Genomic DNA, 16412 nt, shown 5'->3' with positions numbered 1-16412 from the left:
CACATGCCCATTGTAGGTGCTTTCAGCAGAGGACAGAGGTCAGCATGGGCACCCTGAGTGGTCTACAGCTACGCAGCCCCATACGCAACAAACTGTGATGCACTGTGTGTTCTGACACCTTTCTATCAGGACCAGCATTAACCTTTTCAGCAATCTGTGCTACAGTAGCAAGTAGTCTGTTGGATTGGACCACAAGGGGCTGCCTTCGCTCCCCACATGGATCAATACGCCTTGGCCGCCCACGACCCTGTCGCCGGATCAACGCTTTTCCTTCTTGGGACCACCTTTGATAGGTACTGACCACTGCAGACCGGGGACACCCCACAAGGACTGTTTTGGAGATGCTCTGACCCAGTCGTCTAGCCATCACAATTTGGACCTTGTCAAAGTCACTCAGATCCTTACTTTTGCCCATTTTTCCAACTTCTAACACATCATCTTTGCTGTCTAATATATTCCACCCATTGACAGGTGCCATGATAATGGGATTATCAGTGTTATTCACCTGTCAGTGGTCATAATGGCTGATCAGTTAATTATATATATGACATATCCTGTCATATCCGGGAGGAAAAACCTTTACTTTTATGTTAAATTAAATGGGATCGTTAATTCTGGAAACCTGTATAAAATCCCATCCAAAGGACAGCACCCTATGTTGGACAATGGGGCATTGACATTTCCCTTTAGACCAGTCAGAAAAGTGGAACCTACTGGCCCTCCAGCACCACTAACAGCAGCATTTGTCCTCTAATCCAGGGATTGTTTAGAATTGACCATATTTAGCTTCAGAGGCAGGCCTGAGTGGGCGCTTCTAGTTTCAGATCTTTGTATTAAACACATACAAACAAATGAAAAGAAATTCAGCAAAATATCAAGTGCCTGCATGAAACAAATGACAAAAAAAAAAACGAACAATGACTGATTCTGATCTTCTGTCCTTATTAAAAACAAAAATAAAAATACATTTTGAAAATACTTTGTCCTCTTGCTGTTTAGGACATATTGGACATGAGTGGAGGGATTCACCATTGATAGATAACAGGAAGTATATTTGCCATTTCACACGAGAACTGCAGTAGTGGATTATCTATAATGCTGTGCAACCTGGGTTAACACCAAGGTGTTGAAAAAGCAATTGATTTCTTATGTTGCATCGCATGGCACTAGAGCCCCTTGCCCGCCCCATTACGGCTTAAAAGGTTGTAAGTGGAATTAATTTGAGTGTTTGTTACTTCAAAATCTGCCTATGTGCTAATGATAACATAGTCAAATTCCAGCTGTTCATTACCTAGCTTGCAACAGCACGATGTTCTGAATATAGGGTGATTTGAAGTAAGAATAAGACTATTTCTCTGAACCACCAGATACTTCCAACCTATCTAGGGATTTCTCCATTCATTTGGAAACCACCCGGCATGAAATACCTTGGGATATATATCAAGTTGCCAGTTAATAAGATATTTTAATCTGAATAGACCAAGTCCCCTTAAAACCATGTGGAATGACATGAAGAGAGTTCTATCTTTATCGCTTCAGTTGCTTGAGCAATGGTTCAAACAGATAAACCTTTTATTTTCAAGTAATTTGTGGAAAGATATTAAACCTATAATTAACCTTAAACATTTACACTCCATGCCACTTTATTCAGGCAATTTATTCATTGTTGTTGATTTGTTTTTGTCTTTCTCTTTGTGTGCACTACCACTGAGAAAACAATAACTACTCATATATTTTGACAAACCATCCAAAGTAGTCTATGTATTTTCATTAGTCGGTGGTTGTGAGCAGTTAGACCTAATGGATAACATATCAATGGCCACCACATGATCATCTTTATCATGCATGCAATCCATGAGCTTATTAGAAATGTAAAGCTGTTCCAAAAAACATATTTTGATAAAGATGCACCTTACATTTGGAAACTATCTGACATTTGGGTCCCTGTATACAGTAATGAATCCTATCAAGATAGCTTGAATACACTGATGTCTTAAAGGAAGTTACTCTCCAAACTTTCCCAGCACATTATCGTAGTATATAACCACACAGACAGATACCGGGTAGAAATCAATAAATGTATGGTCTCCTGGCTGAAACTTTGAAGCCACAGGAGCCATTATCAATTCAAGGCAGGTGTCATACTGTAAAAGCTGATGTGGTTGTTTTCCTGGATGGAAAGAATACACTACTTATGCATGTGTTATGAAAGCTTTATAAAGTCTTAATGGAGATACTTCAATAAATAAAGCATTTCTTAGAGGACGCAAATGGAATAGAAACACAAGCGACTCCAGGAAAATATACCTGCCTTGACCTCATGTTCAGATGAGGTCAAGGCTTAGGGACCTCATCTGAACATTATTGATTTCTGAGAACAATAGTGTGACACGGTAAAGGTCAATTCACTTCACACGTTTCTCAAAATACAGAAAAATCATGAAAAAAGGTACTGTCTGATAAATGAACATATTACATTGTAACCCCTTAAGATTGATTCACCAGTGTCCACCCGATTAATCAAGTATTGCATGCTTGGTGAAAGCATGTGGCAGATAATCAAATACAAGGTCAACATAGACGGAGAGCAGGTCAGTATTGAGGTGGGGCATAATAGCTCTTTTTAAACACAGAGATTAATCAGAAACTCCACTGTGACGACTGCTTTATGAGCCTGCCACTTCCTGAGGAGCTAAACAGCACAGCCGCATCTATAGTCGCTTATGGTACATTCCAGATGGCATACTGTTCTTTAGTAGGGACTCAGGTAGGCTATTTGAAGTAGGGCGCCATTTGGAATGCAGACCTAGTCCTTCAGTCTTCCGCTGCTTAAAGAATCTCTCTTGTATGCTCATAAATAATCCTGATGAGCCTGAGAAGGCGAGCACGAAGAGGCACAGGAAACCTTATTAAATATATTACACAGAACCCATGGAGGCAGGTAGTGAGCGGGCGCCATTAAAGCTAAAGCTAGCCAAGCAAGACAGACCAAAATTAAAACATGATTAGGTTATTGTGGAGGAAGATGGATAAAAAAAGAGTTTGCACAATATGCTGTCAGAGGAAGAATTAGATTTTAATCAGACACGGATGGAGAGAAACACAATAATATTTGGGAAAATGCTAACTTTAAGTTTTGAAGATTATCATAAACTTTGATGGGTCATGCATCAAATGCATCAAATTACTTTTGACCCCGATCCATTGTGTTTTTGGCAACACTTCAAAATGCAGGAGGATGTTAACAAGTTGTCAAGCAGAGGCTCCTTTGACACAGCGATGGCCTATGCCTCCCTACTGTTTGCCTGATGGGTTTTATAATAACATATCCTCTGTTGACTCAGTATAATAAATGAGAAAGCTGATAGTGAACTGAAACTAAGAGAAAGAAATGACCCTCTAGCGACAGATCATGGACCGAGAGAGAGGAAGAAAGAAATCTTGTTGAGAGTCAAAGACAGTAGATAGATTGACTCAAAGGGAGGCAGGACAAATAAAAAACAGAGAAAGAATTTGGGTGTCATGAGGGAGAGACAGGAAGAGAGAAGAAGAAGGTGAAAGACAGAGATACAGAAAAAAGGAGAAGTGGAGGAGGCAGAGGCTGTGGTGTCGCTGAGCCTGGGCTTCCGGGCTGTGGTGACGCTGGGCCTGGGCTTCTGGGCTGGGGTGTCGCTGGGCCTGGACATCTGGGCTGTGGTGTCGCTGGGCCTGGGCTTCCAGGCTGTTTTCTCATTTTATTTTATCTGATGCGTTTGCTCAGCTAGGTGCAGATGTTTTCTGCTTGTTTTGCAAGCTAACATTAATGCTGCTGAGATAGTGTTTTGAAAAACGTGTAACAGAAGCCAACCAGTGCTTTGTTGTCACAACCTGTCCTTTCCTTCAGTAGTCCGGGATTGGATGACAACGCAGGGTTGTGTCTCCACACAACTGGAGCTCCGAGTCTCTTGCAAGTCTGGTATTGTCCCTGGAAAGTGACAGTGGGTTGGTCCTGTTTCTGTTAAAAAAAATAGTTTGAATAACTGATTTCAATTTCATCATACTAAACCAAATAACTGATTATTGAGAACATATATATATATATATGTCTGTAATAAAACAATGTGTAGACTGAAATTAATTAAATGTACCACTTACTTTCTGGGAAAATCATGATAATCTGCGACTGGATCATATAAAGAGGTAACCAGTCAGAATATCAATGCAGCTTCTACACACCTTTGTTCTGGTTTGGACCCAACCCACTAGTTTCTGGAACCAATCAGCGAATGAGTTGTTTAACAGTGGCTCACGTACGAAGGGGTAACAGTGCTATGATGTCCTTGGTTTAGTTTGAGCCAGAGGGGATGGGGGACTGCTTTTATCTGGATGATGTTGTAAAAGTGTTGTAAATGTTGTAAATGTGAAAATCATTATAACTGCAATACTTTGCTCTAGAGTTGTGAGGACACTCATTCTGCTCGAAAGGCTGCAGGCAAGGGTTTTAGTGGCATGGAATTGGTAAAAGCTTATCAATACCTCACTTACCCACCAGAGAGTGGGGAAGTATTTTACACTGTATTTCCCATTACCAGGTTCCCAAAACTAATTTTAAAGGAGGTCTCGGAGAGAGTGCCTGACTTAAAAATGAAACATTTGAATTGACTGTCAGACACATAGTTTTATAAAAACACTTAGAATGCCGCTCCAGTGACAAGTAATAAACTCTGTATTTGGTCTGAAATGCTTCCATCGTCTTTTGAAACCAGACATTGTTGGGAAGATCTATCTAGCAGCAGCTGGTTCTGGTGGCATAGCAAGTGTTCGTTGAAGGGGTAGCCGTGCATAATGGATGATAGATCCAGGGTTATTTACAACAACAAAGGACAGACTGCAGGGAGAGAGAGAAAGGGAGAGAGAGAAAGGGAGAGAAAGAAAGGGAGAGAGAGAAAGAAAGAGAGAGAAAGAAAGAAAGAAAGAAAGAAAGGGAGAGAGAGAGGAGTTTATTCTTCACAGCCTTTGGAGGACATGCCAAGAATTGATGCCCTCCATCATCAGTCTGCAAGGCTGGGGTGGCAGGGCGCCACAGATGGCAGGGCCATGGTACCATATGCCCCGCCAAGCCACGCACCTGGCAGTGAGGTGGAAATGGAGAGAAGAGGGACGGCAAGGAGAAAGGAAGAGAGAGGGCGACGGATCAGATCCAGACCTTTTTGTTCTGTCGGGAACGGACAGCGGGCAGACACAAACTTGGACCAGAGAATGCAGACATCAGACAGCTTTTTCAGCATATTATTCACAGCGAAATCAATTACTTGGTATGCAATGATTCAATGGGTTTTACAAGGACACACATCTGTGTCTGTCGCGTCTACGCGGCAACAGGAGTCCTAGCTTGGCAATAAAATCGATCAAATCACTAACCTCATAAATAGAGGATATCATGAAGGCTTTACTATAGGGGCCAACTTACTCCCGACGTGCTCTTTAAGACATATTCTTTCTATTAATTACACAACTAGGTTGCAATACTCAATGTAATCTGCATCTGTTGAATGACAGATGTAAGGGATGTTTATAAGTAATTTGATGTGTGCCAAAGATACATATCATAGTAGAAGAGTGAAATATGACATAAAAAAGTTTTGTACTTATTTTTCCTTTTAGGGGGACGACAGTAAGAATTAGTTGTACTTCCTGCAGTGACATAAATTACCTATTTGAAAATAAATTAGACCATTGAAAATGTTCAACAATGCGCCCAATTATGGCCTCTTTTCCATGGTCCAAGGTCGCCTAAGCAGAGAGTTCCGGTAAATTTTGTGAATTTTCCTTGGTGTTTAGGTGTTTTATGTCTGTGTGTCTGGTTTTTTTAATAACTTCTTGAGAAATTAACAAAACTATTGGGTACCCAACACAATCCCATGATGATGGCCATCTAGGTGCTAGCTAAAAAGATGTTGGTGTTTTGTGTTTGGCCACCTGCGCCGGTTGAGAAATTAACTGGGGTGTGAGTGGGTGCTGACGTTGTGAATGACTGCTGGGTGTGGTGGTCTTACTGATGCTCTTACAGATGCAGAAGCGTTATATAGATGGTTGCCCCACTTCAGTAGTGGACTATGTAGCTTAGCTGGTTTGGAGGAGCTGTGAATGTTGAAGACGACCAATTGCTGTTAAGAGCTCTGGGGCATGTCTGCAAGAGTCTGACCTCCATCCCTTCTGCCTGACTGTGCAATGACTACTTCTTTAGCGAAAAATACTACTGATGTAAAAATGTGGAAGTACATCTAACAAGACTGCAATAACTATAAATTAGTTTATGTTTTGTTTTTATTGGTGATACAAAAAAGCTACTTTGTATTAACCCTTAAAAATACATAAACTCTATCTATTACCTATCCATCCATAAACTAAAAACTGTGGAATAAGACATTATGTATGACCACAGGTATTCAAAGGAATGACTTAATGTTCAAATAGCGTTGGTTAACAGATAATAGTAGCATTATGGTATCTTTTGGGGTTTGAGGACTAACAGAAACTCTTACATGTGGTATACTGGCCATAACCCCCCCCCCCCCCCCATCTAGCCCCACCCCTTATTCGCTAACATCAAAATATTTAAGTTAACTAACCTAATTTTGTTAAGTAAGTCATTACTTAAAAATTACAATTTATTGGAACTTAATAGTTAAGATTATAATTTCTAGTTTACTGTACATAAAAATATAGAAGAAAATTATTTTCCAATATGCATTTTCCTTTCAAGTGAACTCTAGAGTGACTGTATTTGTTTCTGACAGAGACATGGTTATTGAACACATTATCTCTAAGTTCACTTTATTGACTGTTATGAAATATTTTGAATTGCAACCCACCTAGCTCATGGACTATTCATTTCAAAAGTCCTCAAAATACACTGTGCTAAAAGCCCTGGTTAAAGAAACTTATATCAAATAACTGCTTCTGCTGATATTTCTGGAAAACCTCGGAACTTAAACAGACTTTTGCAAAGCTACCCACAAGGCACTGGCTTGCAAAGGAATGCAAAAACCCTATATAAATCCAGCACATGTTTTGACAGGAATATTTTTAATATAATTGTTACAAGCATTTCAGTAGTGGTTGCAAAATATATGTTTGACCAAATGATTGGATTACTTTAGACAAATGTATGTGTTTGATGTTTGTGTAGCTAAGACGAATCAATCATTCAATGTCCATGCAAAAAAAGGATAATAAAACAATTCCAGGATCTCAACCTGAAGCAGAGAATGATGGGAACATTTTCATTTTAAACTTATACAAATTGAGTAAAAGTCAATATAACATAAACATTTTAAGTAATTGGGAACATTTCTCTAACTTTGAGTTACCCTTAGTTGAAAAATTTGAGTAAGAAATACATTTGGTTATATAGTGTACTGAATATTGAAACTCATATGTAAAGGGTCATATCTTTGACCTTTACATGCTTACAAATTCATAGTGTCTATACTTACTGCTGTAGTCAACCACCTCAATGCTTTTTACAGTACACCCTCTTGGCCTACTGGAAGTGGTAATGGAATGGTCATGGGTCTGATGTCTGCATCTTGTAGAGCAGTCAAGTGTGCTAAAATATAGATGATATGGACAGTCATGGTCGAAGTGTAGAGATGGGTCCTGCCCTGTATAGGTCAGGCGGAAGGAGGTACAGAAAGGCAGGTAGTGCATGAATGATATATCATACAACCATCAACACTGCAGATTAGATTTTATAGGATCTGAGCGATTGGGTAAAAACAGTCGATAAACTCTATAAAAGTATAATGAAACAATGTAAACCCCGAAAACACTAAATTATGGTACTGAATACAAGGGATATAGTTCATGTTAAAAATGACTTCATACTCATGCTCTGGACTTTTCACCCGATAGCTATGTTGAATAGCTAACTATTGAAAATGATACTGCCTAGCACTAGAACAGCCAGGGCTTTCAAACGCCTGGTATCCACTAGACCAGTGTCTCCCAACCTTTTTCAGTACCTGTACCCCCAAAATGTTTTTGCACTGCTTTCAGTACCCCTGAAGTACCCCCTCATGTTAATTTCACTAGTAAGTCTATGGTGTCATGAGTGTTTTCAAGTACCCCCTGTGGAGAGGCCAAGTACCCCCAGGGCTCCTAGTACCCCTGGCTGGGAACCACTGCGCTAGACCTAGCTCTGTTTAACTTCATTACCGTATCCTCCCTATTAGCATGCACATTCTACTCCGAAAAATCACCAGCCAGCCACAGCATCAGTTTATCTACTGTGTTGTTATCAACCCACATAAAATAGTCTATAAAGGATGAATTGCGTAAAGTGGAATAATTTGGTATACTTGTATTGAAAGTCTTATTTAACATTAGAATGTAATTAAACAACATTATTTCAAAGAACACAGGCTATTGCATTTTTATTAGTTCATTACACTAAAAAAATCTATTAAAAAAATCTACTTTAGTAAAATTATTCACAGATACGTCCTTTTTTTGTGGGTGGAGGGTATAACTTGTTAACGTTATTAACCAATGTGCCTGGTCATGCATGATTTGCCGTAGAGCATGTAAATGAAAATACAAAAGACAAATGGATAGCCTATTCATATAAAAACAATTGGTGGATCGAACAATCTGTTGCCTGTTGCATTGCTTCATTCTCTTGAAGTAGAAATATTACAGTGTTTTTACTGTTTTTTGTAAATTCATTTATCAGATTAATACAATCCAGTTACTTATTTGGCCAGTGTAGAAAGTTAAACAGTGTGTCAATTATTTACACACCTGAATGCTTTTTATTAGTCCTAAATAAAAACAATTTCAAAAAATAATTCACAGAACACGACATAACAAAATATAGTATTTGATTAAATATAACATGGCACAGCAAGGACATGGAAGCCAGAGTTGGTTACAGAGCCCGAGGCAATTTATTCATAAATAATACAAGAAAGAAACTGGAGAAAGAAACCAAAACTAAAGAAAAGAACAGAACAGAAACCAGCCCAGTGAAGCGGAGACCAGGACAGGGGCAGGCAGGCGGTGAGGTGAGTCAGCCCGTAAGGCGAGTCAGCTCGTGAGGCAAGTCAGCCCAGTCGGTTTCTTCTGGGGGAACAGTATGAGAACATACAACGCGTTAGTAAGTTTCTCCCATTCCTTTACTCTCTCTTCCTCCTTTTTAAAACTGCACACAGGCCCGACGAGTGGCTGGTGTGGATGGGTGGGGCCAGGTCTTTCCCTCCCTGTCACAGGCTACTTCTCACCGTTGTTCTCCCTGGGATTGCCGTTCAAGGTGCTAAACCCCCGGGGCCGATGTGCCCGAAGCCTCTGGTGGACTGCTTAAGTCACAATATCTTTGAAAATATAGAAAAGTCATTTGTTGATTGTTTGGACACTGTAATGCCTTTACCCATGCATTTACGTATTAATCTCGCTTCTGGCCAACAGTCAGCACTCAGCTTCAGGGGTTTGTGTGAGCAAGACCGGCAAACAGAACAGCTGCACTGAAAACAGTTTCACTGGTCTTGTTCCGTGTGCACCTGCTGACATGGCTTTGTGTGTTCTTGCCGGGAGGGAGCTGTTGAGGAAGAGGAAGACTGGGAAGTGCTGTCTTCTTAACAGCCTGCTTGGCGGCTGTCTGGTATGGAGAACTAAATGTGCCATATCCCTAAATAAATAATTACACATTTGTATTATTTTTTTATTTTTTGTATTTATATTGTGTGTGTGCATCGCATTTCAAAACCATTTGGGGGTGTGGGGCTTTTAATATTTGCATGATGTATGTGCAGTGCAACTGCAGTAGGTGGTGGGACTTTTAGGTTGAGCTGTTTTGTATTGTAATGCTGAATAAACTGAATGGGCACTTGACAGCCAACTAACAATGCAGTTCAGATGTGAGCTGTGAAGATGTGAACTGCTACAAAATGTTATCAATCAGCGTATTGCCTGCACCATGATTGACAGATGGCGTCAAGTACCCCTCCAGCATCTTTTCATTTGGTCTGCATCTCAAGAATGTTCTTCTTTGTGATCCGAACATCTCAAAGTTAGATTTGTTTGTCCATAACACTTTTTTCCAATCTTCCTCTCTCTAGAGTCTGTGTTCTTTAGCCCATCTTAATCTTTTCTTTTTATTGGCCAGTCTGAGATATGTTTTTTTTTTGCAACTCTGCCTAGAAGGCCAGCATCCTGGGGTCGCCTCTTCACTGTTGATGTTGAGACTTTTGTTTTGCGAGTACTATTTAATGAAGCTGCCAGTTGAGTACCTGTGAGGCATCTGTTTCTCAAACTAGACACTCTAATGTATTTGTCCTCTTGCTCAGTTGTGCACCGGGGCCTCCCACTCCTCTTTCTATTTTGCTTAGAGACAGTTTGTGCTGTTCTGTGAAGGGAGTAGTACACATTGTATCAGATCTTCATTTCCAATTTCTCACAGTTTGATTACTTTAACAGATTTCAGTAGTGCTAACAAAAGGGTTTTCTAAAGATGAATTACACTTTTAAAATGATAAACTTGGATTAGCAAGCACAACGTGCCATTGGAACACAGGACTCATGGTTGCTGATAATGGGCCTCTGTACGCCTATGTAGATATTCCAATTAAATAATCTGATGTTTCCAGCTGCAATAGTCATTTACAACATTAACATTGTCTACAGTGTACTTATGCTCTGTTTCAATTTTATGTTGTTTTAAAGGACTAAAAATGTAGGAAGGAAATTTCTAAGTGACCCAAACTTTTGAATGGTAATGTAAATTTAGCTAAGGAGGTTTGTGCATGCGCAGGAAAGTAGATAACAATCGGAGCAAGCAGAAACCCTACGTGTCCTGTAATTCTTTTCAAGTCAGATGTAGTAAATTCTTCCAAGCCAGTTTAGTCTTCACCTGTGTCTTGTTTAGCTCTCATCATGTCCCTATTTAAGTTCCTCCTGTCCTGGTGTTAATTGTCATTACTGGACGTTGCTGTCTACATTTCGGTTGTTTTGTTATATCAAAGTAACATTGTTAGCATGTTAGCCTTTGAATACAATTTTACATTTAATGTTTATATTCACCTCTGCGACTGGGTCTTGCCTCTACAAGCCGTGTCAATGGTAGTGTATATCAACCAGAATACACAGAGAAGAAGCATGCAGGAACATATTTTTCTAGACCACAGTGGTCCCCAACCTTTTCAGCATTGAGGGCTACTTTTAAAAAAGGTTGCAAGCTACTCTCTTTCTCTGTGTTTTCTATTGGGCACGCTTCCTATTTCACCACTGCAACTTTTACAGTAAAAGTTACTCTACAAGAGAAAGTACTACTCACCTACTCTGGCAGTGTGACTTGCAAAGAAAACAAATTAAGTGCAAACATGCCGAACATGCTAATTAGAACCACTAATCTACCAACCACAGTCAAGGCACCAAAAACATTCTAGGTATTCCTATGGCAGGCCGAAAGCATGCAGGTGTCAGGGTTGGATCCATTATGCGGTTTGTCACTGACAGCAGCAATAACCAAGACAGTCTGTATGGGGTCACTAGAATATGATCAACTGCGTGCCATACGCAGACTGACAGTGGCAACGCCTACCAGAGGAATCCTGACAATATGCATGTGTCCCAAGGTAACAGAGAGAGATTTCAGTTGCTGCGACTGGATTTGAGGCGACAGGATAAGGAGGCAAACAGGGCGGGGAGGGTAGCCGCAGCTTGTCAACGGCCCTACACTGAATCCAACATCTGACAGAGACTGAAGACTGGTTAAAGAATTTTTTTAAAGACGCCACGTTGAATATTAACATCCTAATTAATTAATATAAAAAATGAAATAGAATCTTGGGGACTAACATTTTTATTTTATAATTTGTTGGGAGAATTGTCAGTCTGAAAAATGTCCACCCATCAAGATGTGATAACCAAGAACGATGAGTCACTCTACATTGAGGAGGTATGCCAACCGACACGATGGTGCCAAGAAATCAACCTCTCCATTAACGTCCACAAAACCAAGATGATGTTGACTTTGGGAAGAAGAGGGGGGAGTTCCCCAGCAAATCACTACTCATCCTCTTAATGTCAGACATAAGAGGTCTGTATCGGAGCATGAGATCTCGTAACAACAGGCTCAGGGACACATTATTTCCAAACCATTAGACTGCTCAACACGCACTATTTACTACCACCAATTTAAACATCCCCACTTTTCAATTCTAAGATGTGTGTTGCCACTTGGCTTGAACCCTTATCTTTATTATCTTTACTGTTTATTAGTTTTGTCTGTTTATTCCTATTATTGTTTAAACATTTTAATGTACTTTATTTGTCACTCAATTGTTTCTATGGTTGTTCCACTGTCACCAGGGAACTGGCAAGTAAGCATGTTGTTGAATGGTCCACACCGTGGTCCCTTACCATTGTTGTTTATTAGACCACTTTGTTGAACAACTTGTTGAAGTAATTTCACTGTCCAAAGAGAGTAAATCTCCAACTAGTTGGGAATTCCAATAACCGTGTTTGGATGTGACATTATAGTTGGTTTTATAAATACATGCATCGAAATGATTATGTGAAAACAGAGACATTTGAGAGGAAGCATCCAAACCTTTTTTGAATTGATCTCACTCATGCATGAAGACATATATGATAATTCAATTAGACTCACTGAATACATTTCATATAAAGTATATCCTATTTTGTGTTATTTTTAAGTTTGTGTTTGAGAGAGTTAATTTCTCTTGAGAAACAAAATGAAACAGGGGAAAAAGAGATCTCTTATTGGATTTAGATTTTTTTAGGGAATTGTTCATAGTGGCAAAGCCAAGCCCCTTGCTGGCAATATCCCAGCTGGCAACCTCAGCCTATATCTGCTTCCATACACAATACCTCTCTGGAGCATCTTTTGTCAAGATAAAGAAGGCAAGCTAAAAAAAAACTAAACAATATACAGTATCTGCTGTACAATACATTTCTAAATCTAAAAAAGCAGTAACATGCCATTCAGTCTGTATATATCATAAAATGTAAACTGGCCTTGACTGGCTAGAAGAGTGAAAAAGTGTAGCTGTTCAGACCATTATTTGTATCAGTGCCAGGTTGGAGTTGAGGGGAAAGCTAATATATAGAGTGGTTGTGACAACCGTGACTTCCTGTCTTGCTAGAGTAACTAGAGGAAGTTGTGGTCAGTCATTGGAAAAATACATTCTGGTCTCAACTCACCAGCGTGTTAGATTACTGACTCCTGACATTTGATTCAGGCTTTCTATACCAATAGCTTACATTGTGTGCCAATTACAAGAAATAAGACGAGAAGGAAGCCATCACATATCTATATCCTGGTTTATGCAGGGTTGAAGAGCAACATCTGGGCTCTTCCATGATAGGTACCCGAAGAGATTGTGCATGTAAGTTTCCAATACACTGACTAATTGTTCTGTGTTTAAACACCTGTTTATAACAAAATGATTAATTAAGAAGTGGAGCACATGCGCATGGCCACACATGCACACGTGTGCACACATACACAAACACAAAAAAACCTCAACCTAAACTAATTGTCTCATTGTAGGTATATCTCCATGGCAGTCTGTGTCTCAGGCCTGCGGGACCATGCCAGTGTGTTGAAAGATAACAGCTGTCTGCTGATAGAGAACATGTGCATCCTGGTGGGCTCGTTTGTGGCCTCTGTCCACCTCACCATCATGGTTTGTCACCTGCTTAACCACCTTGCGACAACAGAGGGGTAGGTAGAGAGGTGGGCGGGGCCAGGGTTGACTTATATGGGTATATGGGTGTTGCTCGATGCAACGTTCAGAAAGCCTTCAACGTGCAGGTCAGTGTATTCTTTCTGTTTGTGTTCTGGTCTTTCCCCCTAATGTTGTAAAAGACCCCTCTATGATAGCATGGCTTCATTCAAAATGTGGACTCCACTTCCCATCATTATGTTTTTTGTGATTAAGAAAATGGTCTATTAGCATACATATAATAAAGGGAGTTAAAAGAACAACACTGGTGGGTGTTTTTTTTGATTATGTAGGATTTTTTTATGTTTTGTACTTCAACAGAATCAACCTAGTCAAAATACAAAATTTAAACATACCCATTTACAAAGAAAAGTATACCGAGGTATTTGATCCTTTGTCTCCACAAGATAGATAATTTCACCACTTTAGGTCTTCCTCCTTACAATCTAAGCCTCATATATTGTGAAATTTCAGGGAGAATATTAAATAGTTCTACAAGTGAATTAAAGTGTCACTTTTGGGATGCAGAGGTTTTTAAAAAGTGAACGGTGAATCAGAGCTCCAATTTCAATCATCCCATCACTAGTCTGACACTGCACATGATATTACATTTATTCTCCGGATGTCTGACTCTTTTTTTAATTCAAATTCCAACATTACATTTTTGACATACTGCAAATGACGTATCTCTCTCAGTTAATTTTAAAGTCATAAAAAAATTATCTTATTTTTTAATAATTGAATTGGAAGCCACTATTCTGCCTTGCTCTACACTGCTCTTAGCTTGTAGGCCGGCTAGTTTAACACTTCCTTTAAGTGATCTTCAAAATGTAGATAATACGATCTGTAATTGACAATATCTCCTGAACTGCTGAATGACAATGATCCTGATCGGAAATCAAGCAAAAGACAGGTTTTAATTAAATATACACAGAATTCAATGGACCTTGCTCCAGGGCTAGGGGAGTTCAAAACTCTTAAACTCAACAATTATTGTTGCCATTTACAAGGAATGTAATAGAGATTGGCTGCGTGGATGATGGATCCGTTTGCCAGTCCTACAGCCATAACTCAGCAATTTGGATTAAACTTATAATTTCATGTTGATCGATATCAGAACCTTAATACCGATGTTGAAATGGAGTAAAGTGGAGAAAGATATCAGTTGTACTTTATTTATGGTTGCATACAGCTAGATGTTACATGCTTCTCTCTCAACCCATCAGTGAGAGACTCCCTTATACAGGAGGAACAGGCAAGGCCAGCGGTTTCAGTCTGGAGAAAGCAGATGTTGTTATTCCACATATACTCCCCTCTTTGTATTATACAGACATCTTTGCTATGTCCTGAGTCCACAGTTGGTCTTGTCATTGCTCAAACATAATCTTATAAACATGTTTACATTTCTGGGTGTCCACGCCTCCGAGGACCTCTCCTGGAGCCTCAAGGCCTGAACCCTGTTCAAAAAGGCACAACAGCGCCTGTACTTTGTGAGGAGGCTGAAGAAGGCCCGTTTGTCTTCCCAGACCATCGACCATCGTTCTACCGCTGCACAACTGTGCCACAGTGTGGTTTGGTGTTGTTGAAAACTGCCCAGCACATCACTGGTGTCCAGCTCCCAGCCATTGTGGACCTTCAGCGCAAGCAGTGTCTGCACAGGGTGCGTGGCATCATCAGAGACTCTTCACCCATGCCACAAACTGTTTGCCCTCCTACCATCAGGCAGGTGGTACAAGTCTCTTCATTCCCGCACCAGCAGGCTCAGGAACAGCTTCTTCCCATCTACTGTTACCCTGCTGAACTCTGTGACCCATCCCAACACTAACCATACCCACCCACCCAACGCTTAGTACTGCCTGTCAGGGACCTTGTTACATTACTCCTCTGTACTACTTGTCTCCCTCAGGAACCTCATTGCTGATATCACTGCATTTCAGTTGCACAGACTACCTTACACCTCCAACTTGCTCGATTGCATAGTCAGAATTGCCATTTGTACTTGCATTTGCTTCATCGCACAACTACTCATACCCACTTGCACATACATGTACTGAATTTGTAAATTTTCTGCCCTCCCCTATTTGCCTTCATTGCTCATTTCAATTGCCATTTTGCACTGTGAGAAGTTAATATAGGGTTCATTCGGTCACTTTTGGATGATTGGTTGACAGTAGGCGGGATGTCCGTTTTGGGAGCAAGACTTCCTGTGTGACGTATGTTAGGGTGGAACTTCCGGTGTGACATATGTTCCGGGGGGGGTAGCACTTCCTGTGTGATGTATGTTAGGGGTTGTAACTTCCTTTATGACGTTTAAGGTATAGGGGGTGTGTGGTTTGTAATTTGTGGTGGCTTTGATATTTAACAATAGGGCTCCAGGGTTCTGAGAAAGTTACATTCACCAGACATTCAATGTTAAGATAAGTAGCAATAAGTCCAATGTTTAACAATAAGGCCCCAGGGTTCTGGAATGTTAAAATCCCTACACACATGAATCTCTTTTCAGTAATTGTAATACAATTGAAATACAAATATAGCAGTTGATTACAATGATTAAGTTAACATTTATGCTACTTTTCTGCACAAATATTTCCTGAAGACTGCATCTGTTTCTATCAATAAAAACGTATTAAAATTAAATAAAAAAATTACTTTTCCCACCAGATTTATTTGATGAATTACATTATG

This window comes from Esox lucius, chromosome 13 (genome assembly GCF_011004845.1).
Source record: "Esox lucius isolate fEsoLuc1 chromosome 13, fEsoLuc1.pri, whole genome shotgun sequence".
Classification (NCBI taxonomy): domain Eukaryota; kingdom Metazoa; phylum Chordata; class Actinopteri; order Esociformes; family Esocidae; genus Esox; species Esox lucius.
The sequence above is the reverse complement of the archived record's forward strand: the minus strand, read 5'-3'. Positions refer to the sequence as shown.